General features: G+C 40.3%; 1 protein-coding gene across 5 annotated transcripts in view; it reads left to right on the top strand.

Annotated features, from left to right (window-relative positions):
- Window positions 1-16,863, top strand: part of HECW2 (HECT, C2 and WW domain containing E3 ubiquitin protein ligase 2) — a 324,224-nt gene that overhangs the window by 77,386 nt on the left and 229,975 nt on the right. The gene's annotated exons all lie outside the window — the stretch shown is intronic.

Here is a 16,863-nt window from a genome sequence, read left to right as displayed (position 1 = left end):
TGTTCTATTTTGCTTTTGCAGAAATCTGAGCTGCGAAAGAGAGTGGACTGCATCTGTGTGGGTAGGGAATGAAGCCAACATCACACTTGGTATGTCTTGCTGTTTGGAGGATGGAGAGGGGATGGCAAGGAAATAACAGCTTAAAAAGTAACAGAGCCATAGGGAAAGTATGTCCAAAAGAGCTTTGGCCTTACTTCTTCTGTAAATGAAACCTGTGCTTTTCCCATGCAGTGCAAAGCAGCAGATTGGCTTGAATTCCCCCTCCCCAGAAGCTCATAACCACATCTTCTTTGCTCTCCCAGTTTGCAAGGAGAAAAGAAAATGCTTTGTGTTTGCAGGTATGGAGGAGCTTGGTGCTTGACAAGTGGACCAGCCCTTTCACAAGGGGGCAGGGAGAATGATTTCAGCTCTGTGTAAGATCCAGCTAGAGAAGCTTAAAGTATGGCCTGCTAGGGAGGAGGGCACTAAATGAATCTGTTGCTCTTCCGAGCATAGAAAAAGCACTAATTTGCTTTAAAGTATAACTCAAGAACACTTTTTATTCACTCTGTCTTGATCACCACTGTTGCTGGAAATGAAAAATGTAAAATTTTGGTTTGCCACCAGAACAGGAATAGAGGGGACTTCATCCAGTGGGGACAACTCCCCATACTGGAAAGGTAACATCACTTCTTGCTGAGTCTATAGGACAGTGAGCAGAAATTTCCCTAATGAGACACAAATCGCAAAAACGCTTGTAACCATGCTCTACCATATCTAGAATGTGGGCTTTTTCTATACTTTACCATAATCACCATATAAATAGTTTAAAGATATCCGTTATTAAAATGCAAGTGATGTAAAAAAAACAAAGTCAGCATAAAGTAGAAATGCAATACTGGGTAAAGGGGGAGATAAGTGAGAGAATTCCCTTGTCACTGTGGATCAATGTACAGCCCAACACTGACAGGAAGCAAACCGGAAAAGAACATATGGTAAAATGATCTGTTTCACAGATTATATATGATTTTTTCTAATGGTCTTCCAGTATTGCTTTAGGGTTTTAAAAGAGCAAATCTGTTTTCATGATAGATGTATTTAACATATATCTACAACAAAACAAATGCAATATGACCCACAGTAATGTAACTAATGTATAATAGATTTATTGGATAGATTGATAATCTTTAGTGCTATGTATATGGATCCATACAGTCTATTGAAACAATAGAAAGTTAAAAGAGAAGTGCAGCATTGGGATTTAGGTCTAGAAGAATATTACGGCACAGCTGTATTGTATTTAAACCCCTTTAGCTTTGTCTATGTTTTAAAGAATGCAGCAATATATATGGTTTACATATATAGTACGTGGATTGAAATTCAAATGAAAACAACATGGGAGATGTTTGTCCTGAGCAAGGTGGTTTTTCTATTATGACAGATTAATGGGAGTGCATATTATATCTTATGTGATAGTATTCTGATCCTCAGAAATACCTGATTGTATTAAGCTTCTTACATGGAATTACGCATTAATGTTAGGATTTTTACTAGATAGATGACCCTGAGATATGAAGCCTGCATTGGTGTTCACAAAATTGTATTTAATTAAATTGCTATGATGATCATCAAAAGGGGAAAGCAACTTGTGCATACATTAAACACAAGCATTGATCAAATTCAAGCAAACCTATAATTACTGCTATATGAAATACACTATATTGCCAAAAGTATTGGGACACCCATCCAAATCATTGAATTCAGGTGTTCCAATCATCTCCATGGCCACAGATGTATAAAATTAAGCACCTAGGCATACAGACTGTTTATACAAACATTTGTGAAAGGATGGGTTGCTCTCAGGAGCTCAGTGAAATAGGTTGATAGGTTGCCACCTGTGAAATAAGTCCATCCGTTGGATTTCCTTGCTACCAAATATTCCACGGTCAACTGTTAGTGGTGTTCTAACAAAATGGAAGCAACTGGGAACAGCAGCAACTCAGCCACGAAGTGGTAGGCCATGTAAAATGACAGTGCGCAGATGTCGCCAACTGTCTGCAGAGTCAAGCTAAGGCCTTCAAACTTCGTGTGGCCTTCAGATTAGCACAACAACAGTGCGTAGAGAGCTTCATGGAATGGCCTGCATCCAAACCTTACATCACCAAGTGCAATGCAAAGCATCGGATGCAGTGGCATAAAGCATGCTGCCACTGGACTTGTTCTGTGGAGTGCTGAATCATGCTTCTCTGTCTGGCAATCCGATGGACATGTCTGGGTTTGGCATTTGCCAGGAGAACAATACTTGCCAGACTGCATTGTGCCAAGTGTAAATTTTGGTGGAGGGGGGATTATGGTGTGGGGTTTTTTTTTCAGGGGTTGGGCTTGGCCCCTTAGTTCCAGTGAAGGGAACTCTTAATGTGTCAGCATGCCAAGACATTTTGGGCAATTTCATGCTCCCAACTTTGTGGGAACAATTTTGGAATGGTCCCTTCCGGTTCCAACATGACTGCATACTAGTGCACAAAGCAAGGTCCATAAAGACATGAATGAGCGAGTTTGGGGTGGAGGAACTGGACTGGCCTTCACAGAGTCCTGACCTCAACCTGATAGAAGATTTGGAATTAATTAGAGTGGAGACTGCAATCAAGGCCATCTTGTCCGACTTCATTGCCTGACCTCACAATTGCTTTTCTGGAAGAATGGTCAAACATTTCCATAGACACACTCCTAACCCTTATGGACCGCCACCCCAGAAGAGTTGAAGCTGTTATAGCTGCAAAGGGTGGGCCAAATCAATATTGAACCCTATGGACTAAGATTAGGATGCCATTAAAGTTCATGTGCATGTAAAGGCAGGCATCCCAATACTTTTGTCAATATAGTGTATCTTCCAGTTTGTGAATAGTAGAATGATGGTTTAGTACAGCAGATAGCAAAGTTTAAAGAACATGAATTAATTCTAGCCGGTCAGAATTTAATTTTCAATGGCTTTAAATTACTGTGTTAGCCCAGCTTTGAAAAAAAGAGTACGTAAAACTTAACAATGTACCTCACTTATTTGCTCCTTTTTGGTCTGTTAAATATACTTTTGAAAAAAAGGAAAAAGAATGCAGGTGCCACATCTAAGGACTGGTAAGCTGTAATACATTAAATTTTTTTTGTTGGGCGTAGACTTTTCTTTGCCAGAGAAAAAAAAGCTTTTCTATCTCATCCATTAATGAAGTCTTAAACGTTCTGGTTATACTGACTCCTACAGGCAAACATAAAAAACTGTAGGCCAGTCCAAGATGTGTCTTCCAGTCCAAGATGTGTCTTGCGTCTGGAGTGCCTTCCAGACTAAATTCTGGTTAAATTAGCTGCGTAGCGCTTTGCAGGTCTAAAGCCACTAGCATTTCCTCTGTGCATACCCTGTCTGTGAAGACTCAAGTTCGTTGGTAGGCCAGTTGGGCCAAACATCGGAAGCCTCCTCACCTTTATTGGCCATTGGGCTCCATTATTCTGGTTTTGGTAGAAGGGTTGAGACTGTTGACATCGCCCAATCCATGTCCCTTTTCCAAACACACAGTGTTGAGACAGCATCCTCCCCGCTACTTCTTTTGCTTGCAAAGAGCCATTCCTGTTTCACGTCTACAGTGACTTTGGTCACCCCCAGCCATCCAACCATCTAGCCATTGACCCTCACCTGCTACCAGGTGTCTGGGTTTTGTGTATATTTGAGACATTTCCACTTACCTTGAGCCTGAATGTTACCCACCCATGCTGCAGCCACAACATGACTGACTCTAGGCAGCCTTTTTCAACCAGGGTGCCTTCTGGGGTCTTCAGGGGTGCTTTGGCAAAATGCTTAAAAATTGCCCAAAAATGTGTACAAGCCAGCAAGTGAATCAAACCCTTTTTGTTACACAAAGGCACAGGTTTCCATTGTTTAACATTACAACCTTGGGCACTGTGCAAGCCAGCCACTAGCGTCCTAACATCTGACGTCATTGGTTGATCAGGAGTAATTAGACACCTGCACAACATCCTTGTTTGCCGCTGCCCCTCTCTGTCAGCACTGGGGTCACATTAGTTGTGTAGGCTATAGAAAATGAGGAAAACAAAATGCTGGAATACTAGTCAGTGCCAGTGGAAAAAAGCGTATTTGCTTTGAAAGAATAAATCGCCTCTAATGTTGGGTTCCCAATGTGTCTGGATGCTGCTGCACTATGCAAAACTATTAGTTGACTTTTTTACATTTTAAAATAGGGTACCTTGAGATTGTCCATAATTTTAAAGGGTGTCTTGACTGGAATAAGGTTGAGAAACACTGTTCTAGACTACAGCCCTTCTGTACTGGGTGGCCACAGCTCATTTTCCACTAAAGGGTCAGAGGTTGCTTGCAACATGTCTACTGATGGTTCTGACATCTGCATTCTAGAGCTGTTGTCCTCTGTTGTTAGAGCTTCTCGCCTCCTTGGCTCCATTAGGTGTGGTTGAGTCCTCTGCTCTCTTGGCCAAGGATTTTACCATGTTCACACATGACTCTGATGCAAATTACCGTATTTTCCGGCGTATAAGGTGACTGGGTGTATAAGACGACCCCCTAATTTTCCAGTTAAAACCTAGGTTTTGGGCTATACTCGCCATATAAGACTACCCCCCTTCCGAGGCAACACCATTTAAAAACATCAGATTTTTTAATTGAAATGGTTATGACTTACCGGTACTTAAAATCCTTCAAAATCCTCATGTTCATCCTCTGACATCATAAGTTCATGAATGACATCTATGAATACAAAGCCTGCTCGGATTGGCTGAGGTTGTGACATCATCAGCCCACCTCTCTGACTCAGCCAATCCGAGCAGGCTTTGTATTCATTAGTAGAATACATCGCTCGCCGTGATTGGCCCAGTGTATACTGTATGTAGCTTCAGCTACCGTACATACACGCATCCAGTGGGCTGATTGCAGTAAGGACGTACCGGTACGCTTTGAAACTGCTTGGCTCAGCGCAGTATACTGTATATACCGCACATCCAGCGGGCTGACAGATTAATCTGTCATAGGGACATTTATTTTGAGCCAGCTTGGCTCAGTACGGTATACTGTATGTACAGTATTACCACACATCCAGCCAGCTTGACCCAAACAAACTCAAGGTTCACATTTTATACCCCGCGTATAAGACGACCCCCAATTTTTGGGGTATATTTTTACGTATAAAAAGCAGTCTTATACGCCAGAAAATACTGTACCTGCTTTTGTTTTTTACTTTGATTGCACAGGCCACAAACAGGCTTCTATGCTTTCTTCAGCAGATTCTGCATCTGATTAACCCTGATTTCTGAGCCATTGGTCACAGGCACTCTGATTCTAAGTCACTTAAATCCTTTGCTGATGTGCTTACCCCTTTGGATTCACATTCTACTGCTATTAGTACCCAAATAAAAATTACCATTTTGCAAGTGTGCACCACTCTGAAACTAGAGGATCAGCTTGTTGCTTCTAATAGTGTTGTTTCAAATCCTGGGACGTTTAGAACTCCTAAGGCTGCAAAGACTTTCTTTTTCCACCTGCTTTTTCAACTGTTTTCCACAGAGAGTTGAAGTACCCTCATAAGGTGTTTGTTCTCCCTATGAGCTTACTGACATGTATCTATTTTGGTAGAATTTTGTTCAGAAACGGTCAATTGCCACTGTGGATCCGGTTGCATCTCACCATAACAGAGTGACTGCCATACTGGGGGAGGATGCAGCTGCTTTTAAGGATCCAATCTGATAAATGTTGGAAACTCTTTTTAGAGATCTGTTCTCGCTGGTGTGTTCCACCTGCACCTGATTCTGCCCTTTTATTTACTCCTTTGACTTCAGTGTTGAGCCCCCAAGCTCCACCTGCAAAATCTGGAACTCTAAGTCTGTCAAATGAGACACTTGGACAACTTGCTTTCCAGATGCCTGGGTGCAGGAGGTAGTATCCCAGGGCTACAAACTTGAGTTTCCTTCCCTATCCCCTGTCCATTTACTAATTTCCAACCTTCCTGTTTATCTAATAGATTTTCACCAATGGGCCTTCTTGGGTCTTCTGGATCAAAGTGTCATTGCTGCAGCAAAACCGTTATAAGGGTTTGATTTCATCCTCTTCACTTTTCCCAAACCAAAAGGGAGCATTCAGCCTATCGTAATTCTCAAGAGTCTTAATTCCAGCTCAGATATTCTGGATGGAACGTACAAGATCTACTAGGGAGACTTTCTGGCATCTGTGGACATTAAAGATGTGTCCATCTTTCCAGCACATCATCGAATTGTACACTTTGCTGTGGGACTGCATCACTGTCAAGTTGTGTTCCTACCCTTTGGCCTCCCCACTTCACCTTGGGTGTTCACCAAGGTGCTGGCTCCAGTGTCATCCATTTCATTCTTGTGGCTTCCCCATCTCCTAGATTGTAAGCTCGAAAGAGCAGGGCCCTCAATCCCCTCATGTTATGCATTGTATTGGTATTGTTCTGTCACATGTTCTGTCCCCCTTTGTAATGTACAGCGCTGAGCGAACTACTGGCGCTTATAAATACTGTATAACAATAATTGTGGGATACCTGGACAACCTCTTGAGGAGGGAGCTCTGACGGACATTGTTTCTTTGACTCTCCAGGCATTACAAAGTTTCCTACCGATATTAAGAATGATATACCAGCCAAAAGCTTGAGATGCAGGGAAAAAAAATGTTTTAAACCTAGTTCACAATGTCATTGAAAGCAGGCGTTTGAGGGGCGTTTTAACGTTCCTCAAACTCCTATACAAATGATACTATTTAGAGCTGTTTACATTATCAAAACATGAAGCGTTAGCGTTGCTTTAAAATTGAAGCCTCATGTTGAGCCTGGAGGAGTTTGAAGCCTTTCAACGCCTCCCATTCAAGTCTATGGTGAAGCTCTGCAAACGCGCTGGCAGGTGTTTTGGGGGCGTTTGCAGTGTGGTTGTAGCGCGTTAATAACTTTACTGTTTATCATAGGCATTTCTGGTGAGGTTTTAACTTTTTTGTAAAAGGCTTATAAAATGCTCCAAAACTTCACATAGTGCATTTGGGGAGCATTTTTAACGCTTGTAAAACGCCAGTCTAATGCCCATACTAAAGCTCATTAACTCTTGTTTAACACCCATATTAAAGCTCATTAAGGCTTGTCTAATGCCCATACTAATGCAATCTGAGGATTTGTTAAAAATTTAGTCAAGTGTGAACAAACCCTTAGGACATATTTAATCCGTTCAGTATCATTAGCTCGGATGAGGAATCGTTCCCATTAATATTTTGTGGAATGTGGTGGAATAGACATGAGAGAAAACGCTTCAATTGTACTAAGCTTATGTTCAAACTGTATGCTTTCAATACTGTAAAACATGACATACAACGGACCTATGGGACTTTTGAAGCACAAAAAACAAAACCTGTATAATATAAATCCAACAATTAGTATCCCTTATCCCAGCCAGTGTGGCTGGTTGGGACTGCAGGATATTATTATTATTATACAGGATTTATATAGCACCAACAGTTTGCGCAGCACTTTACAATATAAAGGGAGACAATATCCAACCTCAGGAAACGGCTTCTGTAGTATTGTCATGTGTTTGTTCTTGGGTTCCTGCCTGTGCTCTTTTCCTTGTGTGCCTTACAGGACACCCTTCGAGTCCACAGGCTGGAATGGTTTTATATACATTTGGCTGATCAGTATCTTGCTCTCTCATACAGTACACGAGAGCCCTTGCACCCCGAAGATCAGTTTGAAACACGTTGAGCTATTTTTCTTGGGCAGTTAGTATGTATTCAAAATGTAATCTGGTGAACATGCTTATAATAGACGATGTCACGAATTCACCCATATGCCACGCCCACAGCAACTAGCTAACCAAGTTGCGCACGTGTGGCCGTGACTTCGGGTAAGAGGGAATAAGGGGGACTTAAATTTGAATATATAAAACCGTATATAAGATCGGCCGTGATACTTTCACAGCCCACACTACCTCATGGCCACCCCCAGAGGGAGACTCCACTCCAATCCAGATGGCTGACCACACATCGGCAGATACAAATCTTATATACAATCTGGTGCACTAATTAGAGTTGAGCAGCTTAGCAATCACACACCCTTCTAGGATCCTTCCAGCTATCCTACAAGCCAAACCCGGTGTTAATCACTCTTCCACTGTCCACACACCCCCACACCAGACACACCACAAATGGTAGCTTGCCACCACCCAACAGTTTATCCGCAGAACGGTCTGTTGGGACACCACACACACGCACAAATCACCGCCTGGCAGGTCTGTTACCTTTTACAATCTGCACACAATCTGCCAACACGCAGTGCAATTGCATACAGATTGGCAATGAGCTTGGCCGAGCGTTTAAAGGCACTAAAATACAATACAATCTAATCTCTCCAAAGATATGAGCCCGTGCTTAAATACACACAAGTCACTTATTAATTTTAAGATTTAATATCCCAAAAGTGGGCAGTGCATAAAATATGTACAAAGTATAAAAAGTTATAAAAAATACAAGAAGACACACATAGACTATTCACTATAAAATAAAAGGGAATAAAACAGAATAAAACTTTTACCCAGATTTATCTGGAGCAAGTCAGAGAGTCAGCAATCCGTCAGTCAAATCGAACCGGCTCCATACGAATAACCCTGTCCATATCTCCAGTCCTCAATTTATGGGAATATGGACGTGGGCAGGACATGAGTCCTGGGCCAATTGCCTCTGGGGGGTGTTCCTGTACCCGCCCACAGGATGTTCTGGGTGCTAACCTGTCCAAAGCCAATCGGACCAAGACCGGCTTGAATCCCTAAGTCGGGGATTGAATTTCAAACACCATCGCATCAGTCTGATTGCGACAGTACCAATAGCTGTTCGGCTATCGCACTCCAGTGCCACATAACCATTTCCTGCATTTTCCTGGCATTCTACCTAAACCAGAAATACAGTAACCCACATAGTGCCCCATCAGAAGGAAGTATTTTCATCTCTCCGCAACTAATATTTTAGCTTGTATGTGGGATGAAACATACTCCTTTGATGTATGTATATACTTTAAAGCTCTGGTCTCCTGCTGTCATGAAGCCAACCTGTCTCCAGCTGTTTCCTCTTTTACTTCAGGAAGGTGGCAAAGTCTGATTATAGACAAATCTTCTTGGCACTTAGGTGTCACATCCAGAGGAAGCTACTCTGTCTCTTTTCAGATGTTAATTGGTGACCATCTGTGTCTGAGTACCTATGACTGAATATTTCTTTAATGACACGGAATGAACTAGATTTGCATCGTCATATTTTCTCCAGGTCACATCTTATCTACTCAAATCTGTACATTTATGTCACAGACGAGTGATACTAATGTTTGATCAGACAAGAGTTTTATCAGTGTTTTTACTTTTGTTTTTGGATTTTTATTATACATGTTTTGCTTTTTGTACCTAAAAACCCCCATAGACCTGTTGTTTGTTGTGTTCTGTAATATAACATTCTGGGATGTTGGCACATACACAGTCCCACCTCACTTTATTGAATGCTTTCAATACTGTTAAGGTGACCGTATATTTTGTATGAGCACTTGAGAGGCTCAAACGTTTATTGTAGCAATAAGTATGAATATGAAGCTTTCAGCATCACAATGAAAAAATAAGCCACAGAGTAAATAATTTTGTTTTTTTTCTTCATTGAATCAGGTGACATGCGATGATTCAGTTAGATTAATAAGACAATATATGCATAGAAAGTAAGATAGATCATCTGCTTTCTTGTAAGTATGAGACTCCTCAGTACAGCACAGGTATACTGAGATTGTATCTTGTAACCAGCATTTTTCTCTTGTGTATTATTGGGGCAATTACTTAATCATTTGTAAAGACACCTTCCTGTAAATGTCAATCAGCCCAAGCTTTGGCCGCAGTACTGTGGTATTTATCCTTTGCCACTGGAAATGAAATGAAAGTTTTTTATTTTGACATACAGAAAAAGTGCAGCTTATGCTTAATGGACAGTAGGTGGTGCTAGAGTAATCGCCGTCATCATTGGCAGTTCCTCTCATTGCTAAATAATTGTGGGCAGTTTTCTGTTTCTATATTCATTGCTTTTATCTAGCATACATTAATAATTTGTGCTACCATTTTACTGAATAACAGTTTGTGCTTTATGCATAACTAAGCCAGATTTTGCAACAGTTAATACTTCAAATCCTAAAAGAACACGTTCATATTATTTTTTAGTAAACTTGACTTCACTGTGTGGCCCTAGCACAGGCTTTCTTTGCTTTATTCTTGCCATCCTTTAAAGCTGTTGGGATTGGGCTGCAGGGAAGTATTTCTTTGAAAACATACCTTTTTCTTTGTGGTATAAAGTGCAGCGCTATATAAATAATATTGTGAAACAGTCAAGTGCAACGTATAAAGTGAAAATCAATAAAGTCCATGTATAAAACAATGAATAGTGTCCAAGGGACTACAAGGCACAGCAATCACGGTGAAGGATAAATCTGTGAATTGATCCAGTGAGGGAATCCACCACCTCTGCCAGATGTAAACTCACCAGAAAGCTACTGGTAAAATAGCATGTATGCCCATCACATCGGGAAATAGGAAACAGCCAGAAGCCTTTAACATGGACTGCTCCGCCACAGGCAAACTGAAGGTGGGCACTCTCCTAGGAATAATAGCTCACCACAGGAGCCCAGAAATGGTATATAGTGTAGTACTTTATTGCAGAAATCAGTAAAACAAGGTACCAAGATGGCCACCGCTCTGACCTTCTGCAACGGCGGCGTGACGTCAGCAAGTGTGGCTCCATCTGACGTGTTTCGTGCGCATGCATGTCTTCAGGGGTACGCCCTCTGCTAATGTTACATGTGGGCTCCATTTAAATAGCCTGCAAGGCGCGATGTCAATTAAGCGGTGCCATTTTCCCAAAGACCAGGAAGTGATGGCCATTCAGAAGATATCAACGGCCATTTTCTTAGAGACAAAAAGAATTATAATAGTGACCATCATTCCAGAATGTAAGGGGATGGTGCTACACCTCTGAGATGTATTGGAAGGATTAAAAAACTGGTCAATTGAGTGCCAAAGCAAAGTAGAGGAATATTAATGAATAATCACGAAGAACAATCGAGGAATGAATAATATATATAAAAAAGGCCAAATGGTGATGTCAAAATGGATGATGTATATACAAAGATGTCAAAGCCACAATAAACTAAATGTATTCAATTAAGGGGGGAATGTCCTCATAATAAAAATAAATAGCAAGCAATTTAAATACTAGATCGCAATATTATATATCGTATCACAATATAGGATCGCAGCATTAATAGTATATACACATTAGAATACTGCAACAAAAATCTAAATATGTATCAAGATAGCAATGGATAAAAGAACAATACTTCAAATATTATACTATTATGATCATCCACCTAATAAATAGCAGAGAAAATCAAATATCATGGAGAAAAACATTACTTTAACCTTTGTCAATAAAACTGTTAATGTCTATGTCCACTATGACCCAAAGGGGTTAGAGACCCCTATTCATAAATCCATCTAGTTTCAAGTTGTGATATAGCTCTCCTTTTATTACAACCTCTCCAATGGGGATTGAGAATGTCTATGCCTGTAAATTTAATACCATATGGGTTTATGATGATGATCTCTAAAGTGCTTGGATAAAGAATGCTCTTTGTATCCCTTTTTTATATTATATAAATGTTCACGCATTCTATCCCTCATACGTCTGGTAGTTCTGCCTATATATTGTTTATGGCAGGAACATTCTAGGAGATAAACAACGTAACGACTGTTACAGGAGATGAAAGAGTCAATCTGATAAGTTGTGTTAGTTACACTGGAGGTAAAAGAAGTTGCTTTGGTATGTCTCCTCCCGCTCATTAGGCAAACCGTGCAACGATTGCATGGGAAGAACCCTTTGAGGTCTCTCTGTGGAGGATCAATGATATTTGGGGCAATCTTATCCCTCAATGTCGGTGTCCTTCTGAATATAACCTTAGGTTTCGAGGGAAGAAAATTCCTCAGGACCACTGGTATATCCTTTTTCCAGAAACCTATTCTTAAGGACATCTGCTTGTATGTAAAAGTCAGAGAGATCATGGCAATTCCACCTGATCCTAGTGAATTTCCCTTTAGGGATGTTTTTAACCATAAGGAGTGATGGCAGCTGTCAATAGGTATAAAACTGTTGCGATCAGTAGTTTAAAAAAGGTTTTAGTCACAATATTGGTCCAATTATTAATCTATGTTAAGTCTAAAAAATTTATCCTATTCTGACTGTATGTATGTGTTAGACTGATGTTCAACAAATTAGTATTTAAAGTATTAATAAAATTATTCAAGGATCCTTCATCACCTTGCCATAAAAGAAGGATGTCATCAATATAACTACAATAAAATTTGAGTTTGGGACAATCTCTTGCATAAATTAGATCCTCCTCCCACCGAGCCTCAAAAAGATTCACTAGGCTGGGTTGCAAACGTAGCCCCCATAGCGACGCCCCTAATTTGTAAATAAAATAGTTTATTGAACCAAAAGCAATTGTGTGACATGGTAAAATCTAAAAGGTTCAAAATGAAAGATTTTTGGGCGTCACTGTATTAACTGACCTCGTAGAGGTAATGGCGTACAGCTTCCATCCCATCTTTATGATTGATGTTGCTGTACAATGAAGCGACATCCGCCATAACTAACAATGTGCTAGAAATATCACTAACATCTACCAGGACTTGCTTAGTGTCCCTTAAAAAGGTACATAGGTTGCAAAAATACATCGATTAAATTCTCCTGCTTTAGAGACAAGGGAACCAATCCCACTAATGATGGGACGTCCCGGGGGATGTTGCGGATCTTTATGGATCTTATCTAGCCAATATAATATGGGTATTCTCGGGGCCGATGAACATAGAAATTCTTTTTCTTTTTTCGTAATGAGGAAACCGGTTTTAATAAGACTTTTCAGCTCTCTCTTAAAACTCAGTGTAGGATCTTTAGATATAATTTGATATGTGGCATTATTCTTCAGAATATTATATTCCTCCGTCATCTAGTCTGATTTGTCCATGACTACTACTGCGCTCACTTTGTCTGCTGGTCAGATAACCAAGTCTTTCTTGTTCAGTAGACTAGATATACCATTTGAGATGGAGCGGGTTTGTTAATATGCTTAACCTTCATTGTGGCTAGATCCTTAAGCACAATTTTTTAAAAGTAGTAATATGTTACCTTCTGGAGGATTAAAAAGTGAAGGGTCTTTTGGGGTCTATTGACACTCTTTCCCCCTCAGGTACCTCTTCCGGGTGAAAATGTATTCTTTTGTTGTTGTTTGTGGCTTGGTCCTAAAAAATTCTTATTGTGAGAGTGATCTCCCATAGGTGGATATTGGTCATATGGGTATCTCATATTTTGAGGATGGTTGTTGTGATTCTATGAAGGACCTTTGGGGTAGGATTGGTGTTGATAGGGATGCCCATTTCCACGATCATCCCGATGGCCACCATGATTCCCGTTAGTAGATCTATAATGGGAGTTATAGTCAACGGATGTTATAGATGGATTTATGAAATGGGGTATCTAACCCCTTTGGGTCAAAACGTTTTAAGTATTTTATTGACAAAAGTTAATTTAATGGTCTTCTCCATGATATTGGAATTTTCTCTGCTATTTTTAAGGTGGATGTGCATTATAGTATAATATTTGAAGTATTGTTCTTTTATCCATTGCTATCTTGATACATATTTATTACCTTTGATATATGGTTCTTATCGTTTTTATATGCACCATTGAGCTATACGATTTTATCCTCTGTTTTTTTATAGATTTTTGTTGGAGTATTCTAATGTGTATATACTATTAATGCTGCGATCCTATATTGTGATCTGATATATATTATTGCGATCTACTATTTAAATCGCCTGCTATTTATTTTTATTATGAGGACATTCCCCCCTAATTGAATATATTTTTAATTTATTGTGGCTTTGACATTTTTGTATATACAGTCAGGTCCATAAATATTGGGACACCGACACAATTCTAACATTTTTGGCTCTATACACCACCACAATGGATTTGAAATGAAACGAACAAGATGTGCTTTAACTGCAGACTGTCAGCTTTAATTTGAGAGTATTTACATCCAAATCAGGTGAACGGTGTAGGAATTACAACAGTTTGCATATGCGCCTCCCACTTGTTAAGGGACCAAAAGTAATGGGACAATTGGCTTCTCAGCTGTTCCATAGCCAGGTGTGTGTTATTCCCTCATTATCCCAATTACAATGAGCAGATAAAAGGTCCAGAATTCATTTCAAGTGTGCTATTTGCATTTGGAATCTGTTGCTGTCAACTTTCAAGATGAGATCCAAAGAGCTGTCACTATCAGTGAAGCAAGCCATCATTAGGCTGAAAAAACAAAACAAACCCATCAGAGAGATAGCAAAAATATTAGGCGTGGCCAAACAACTGTTTGGAACATTCTTAAAAAGAAGGAACGCACCGGAGAGCTGAGCAACACCAAAAGACCCGGTAGACCACGGAAAACAACTGTGGTGGATGACCGAAGAATTCTTTCCCTGGTAAAGAAAACATCCTTCACAACAGTTGGCCAGATCAAGAACACTCTCCAGGAGGTAGGTGTATGTGTGTCAAAGTCAACAATCAAGAGAAGACTTCACAAGCGTGAATACAGAGGGTTCACCACAAGATGTAAACCATTGATGAGCCTCAAAAACAGGAAGGCCAGATTAGAGTTTGCCAAATGACATCTAAAAAAGCCTTCACAGTTCTGGAACAACACCCTATGGACAGATGAGACCAAGATCAACTTGTACCAGAGTGATGGGAAGAGAAGAGTATGGAGAAGGAAAGGAACTGCTCATGATCCTAAGCATACCACCTCATCAGTGAAGCATGGTGGTGGTAGTGTCATGACGTGGGCATGTATGGCTGCCAATGGAACTGGTTCTCTTGTATTTATTGATGACGTGACTGCTGACAAAAGCAGCAGGATGAATTCTGAAGTGTTTCGGCAATATTATCTGCTCATATTTAGCCAAATGCTTCACAACTAATTGGATGCCGCTTCACAGTGCAGATGGACAATGATCCAAAGCATACTGCAAAAGCAACCAAAGAGTTTTTTAAGGGAAAGAAGAGGAATGTTATGCAATGGCCAAGTCAATCACCTGACCTGAATCCAATTGAGCATGCATTTCACTTGCTGAAGACAAAACTGAAGGGAAAATGCCCCAAGAACAAGCAGGAACTGAAGACAGTTGGAGTAGAGGCCTGGCAGAGCATCACCAGGGATGAAACCCAGCGTCTGGTGATGTCTATGCGTTCCAGACTTCAGGCTGTAATTGACTGCAAAGGATTTGCAACCAAGTATTAAAAAGTGAATGTTTGATTTATGTTTATTATTCTGTCCCATTACTTTTGGTCCCTTAACAAGTGGGAGGCACATATGCAAACTGTTGTAATTCCTACACCGTTCACCTGATTTGGATGTAAATACCCTCAAATTAAAGCTGACAGTCTGCAGTTAAAGCACATCTTGTTCATTTCATTTCAAATCCATTGTGGTGGTGTATAGAGCCAAAAATGTTAGAATTGTGTCGATGTCCCAATATTTATGGACCTGACTGTACATCATCCATTTTGATGTCACCATTTGGCCTTTTTTATACATATTATTTATTCCTCGATTTGTTCCTAGTAATTATTAATATTCCTCTATTTTGCTTTGGCACTCGATTGCCTAGTTTTTTAATCCTTCCGATACATCTCAGAGGTGTAGCACCATCCCCTTACATTCTGGAATGATGGTCACTATTATAATTCTTTTTGTCTCTAAGAAAATGGCTGCTGATATCTTCTGAATGGCCATCACTTCCTGGTCTTCAGGAAAATAGCAACGCTTAATTGACATCACGCCTTGCAGGCTATTTAAATGGAGACCGCATGCGACGTTAGCAGTGGACGTACCCCTGAAGACATGCATGTGCATGAAACGCGGTGGGTGGAGCCACAGTTGCTGACGCCACACTGCCGTTGCCGAAGGTTGGAGCGGTGGCCATCTTGGTACTCTGATTTTATCTTATTTATCTATATTCCACGTAGATTGTTTTACCAATTTCTGCAATGAAGTACTGCACTATATATCATTTCTGGGCTCCTGTGGTGAGCTATTTTTCCTAGGAGAGTGCCCACCTTCAGTTGTCTGTGGCAGAGCAGTCCATGTTAAAGGCTTCTGGCTGTGTCCTATTTCCTGATGTGATGTGCATACATGCTATTTTACCAGTAGCTTTCTGGTGAGTTTACATCTGGCAGAGGCAGTGGATTCCCTCACTGGATCATTTCACAGTTTTATCCTTCACCGTGATTGCTGTGCCTTGTAGTCTCCCAGACACTATTCATTGTTTTATATATGGACTTTATTGATTTTCACTTTATACGTTGCACTTGACTGTTTCACAATATTATATTAATTATTTATTTAGTGCTGCACTTTATACCACATTTTTATAAGGAGTTGTTACCTTTACCTTTGTGCTAGCTGCTTCATATTTATTTCTGGCGCTCGCCTATATACAATATTCTACATACCTGTTTCTTTGTGGCATGTATCTTGTATTGTTTGCATATACGCCATATGAATAAAATATCTCATATAATTCAGGCCTCTTTCACACAGGCTTTCTCATCAGGACCACTTGTTTTTCTGGCAGATCTGATCAGAAGCTCAATGCAGATGTAAAAGGACTTTTACTGAGTCTGTCCAGGTCTGGAAGAAAAAGGAAAACAGACTGCATCCTTTCCTGTTTTTCAGACTTAAATGTGAT

This window comes from Staurois parvus, unplaced genomic scaffold, assembly GCF_062004578.1.
Source record: "Staurois parvus isolate SC_StPar_1 unplaced genomic scaffold, SC_StPar_1.0 ptg000353l, whole genome shotgun sequence".
Taxonomy (NCBI): domain Eukaryota; kingdom Metazoa; phylum Chordata; class Amphibia; order Anura; family Ranidae; genus Staurois; species Staurois parvus.
This window is presented reverse-complemented; position numbering and strand designations above follow the sequence as displayed.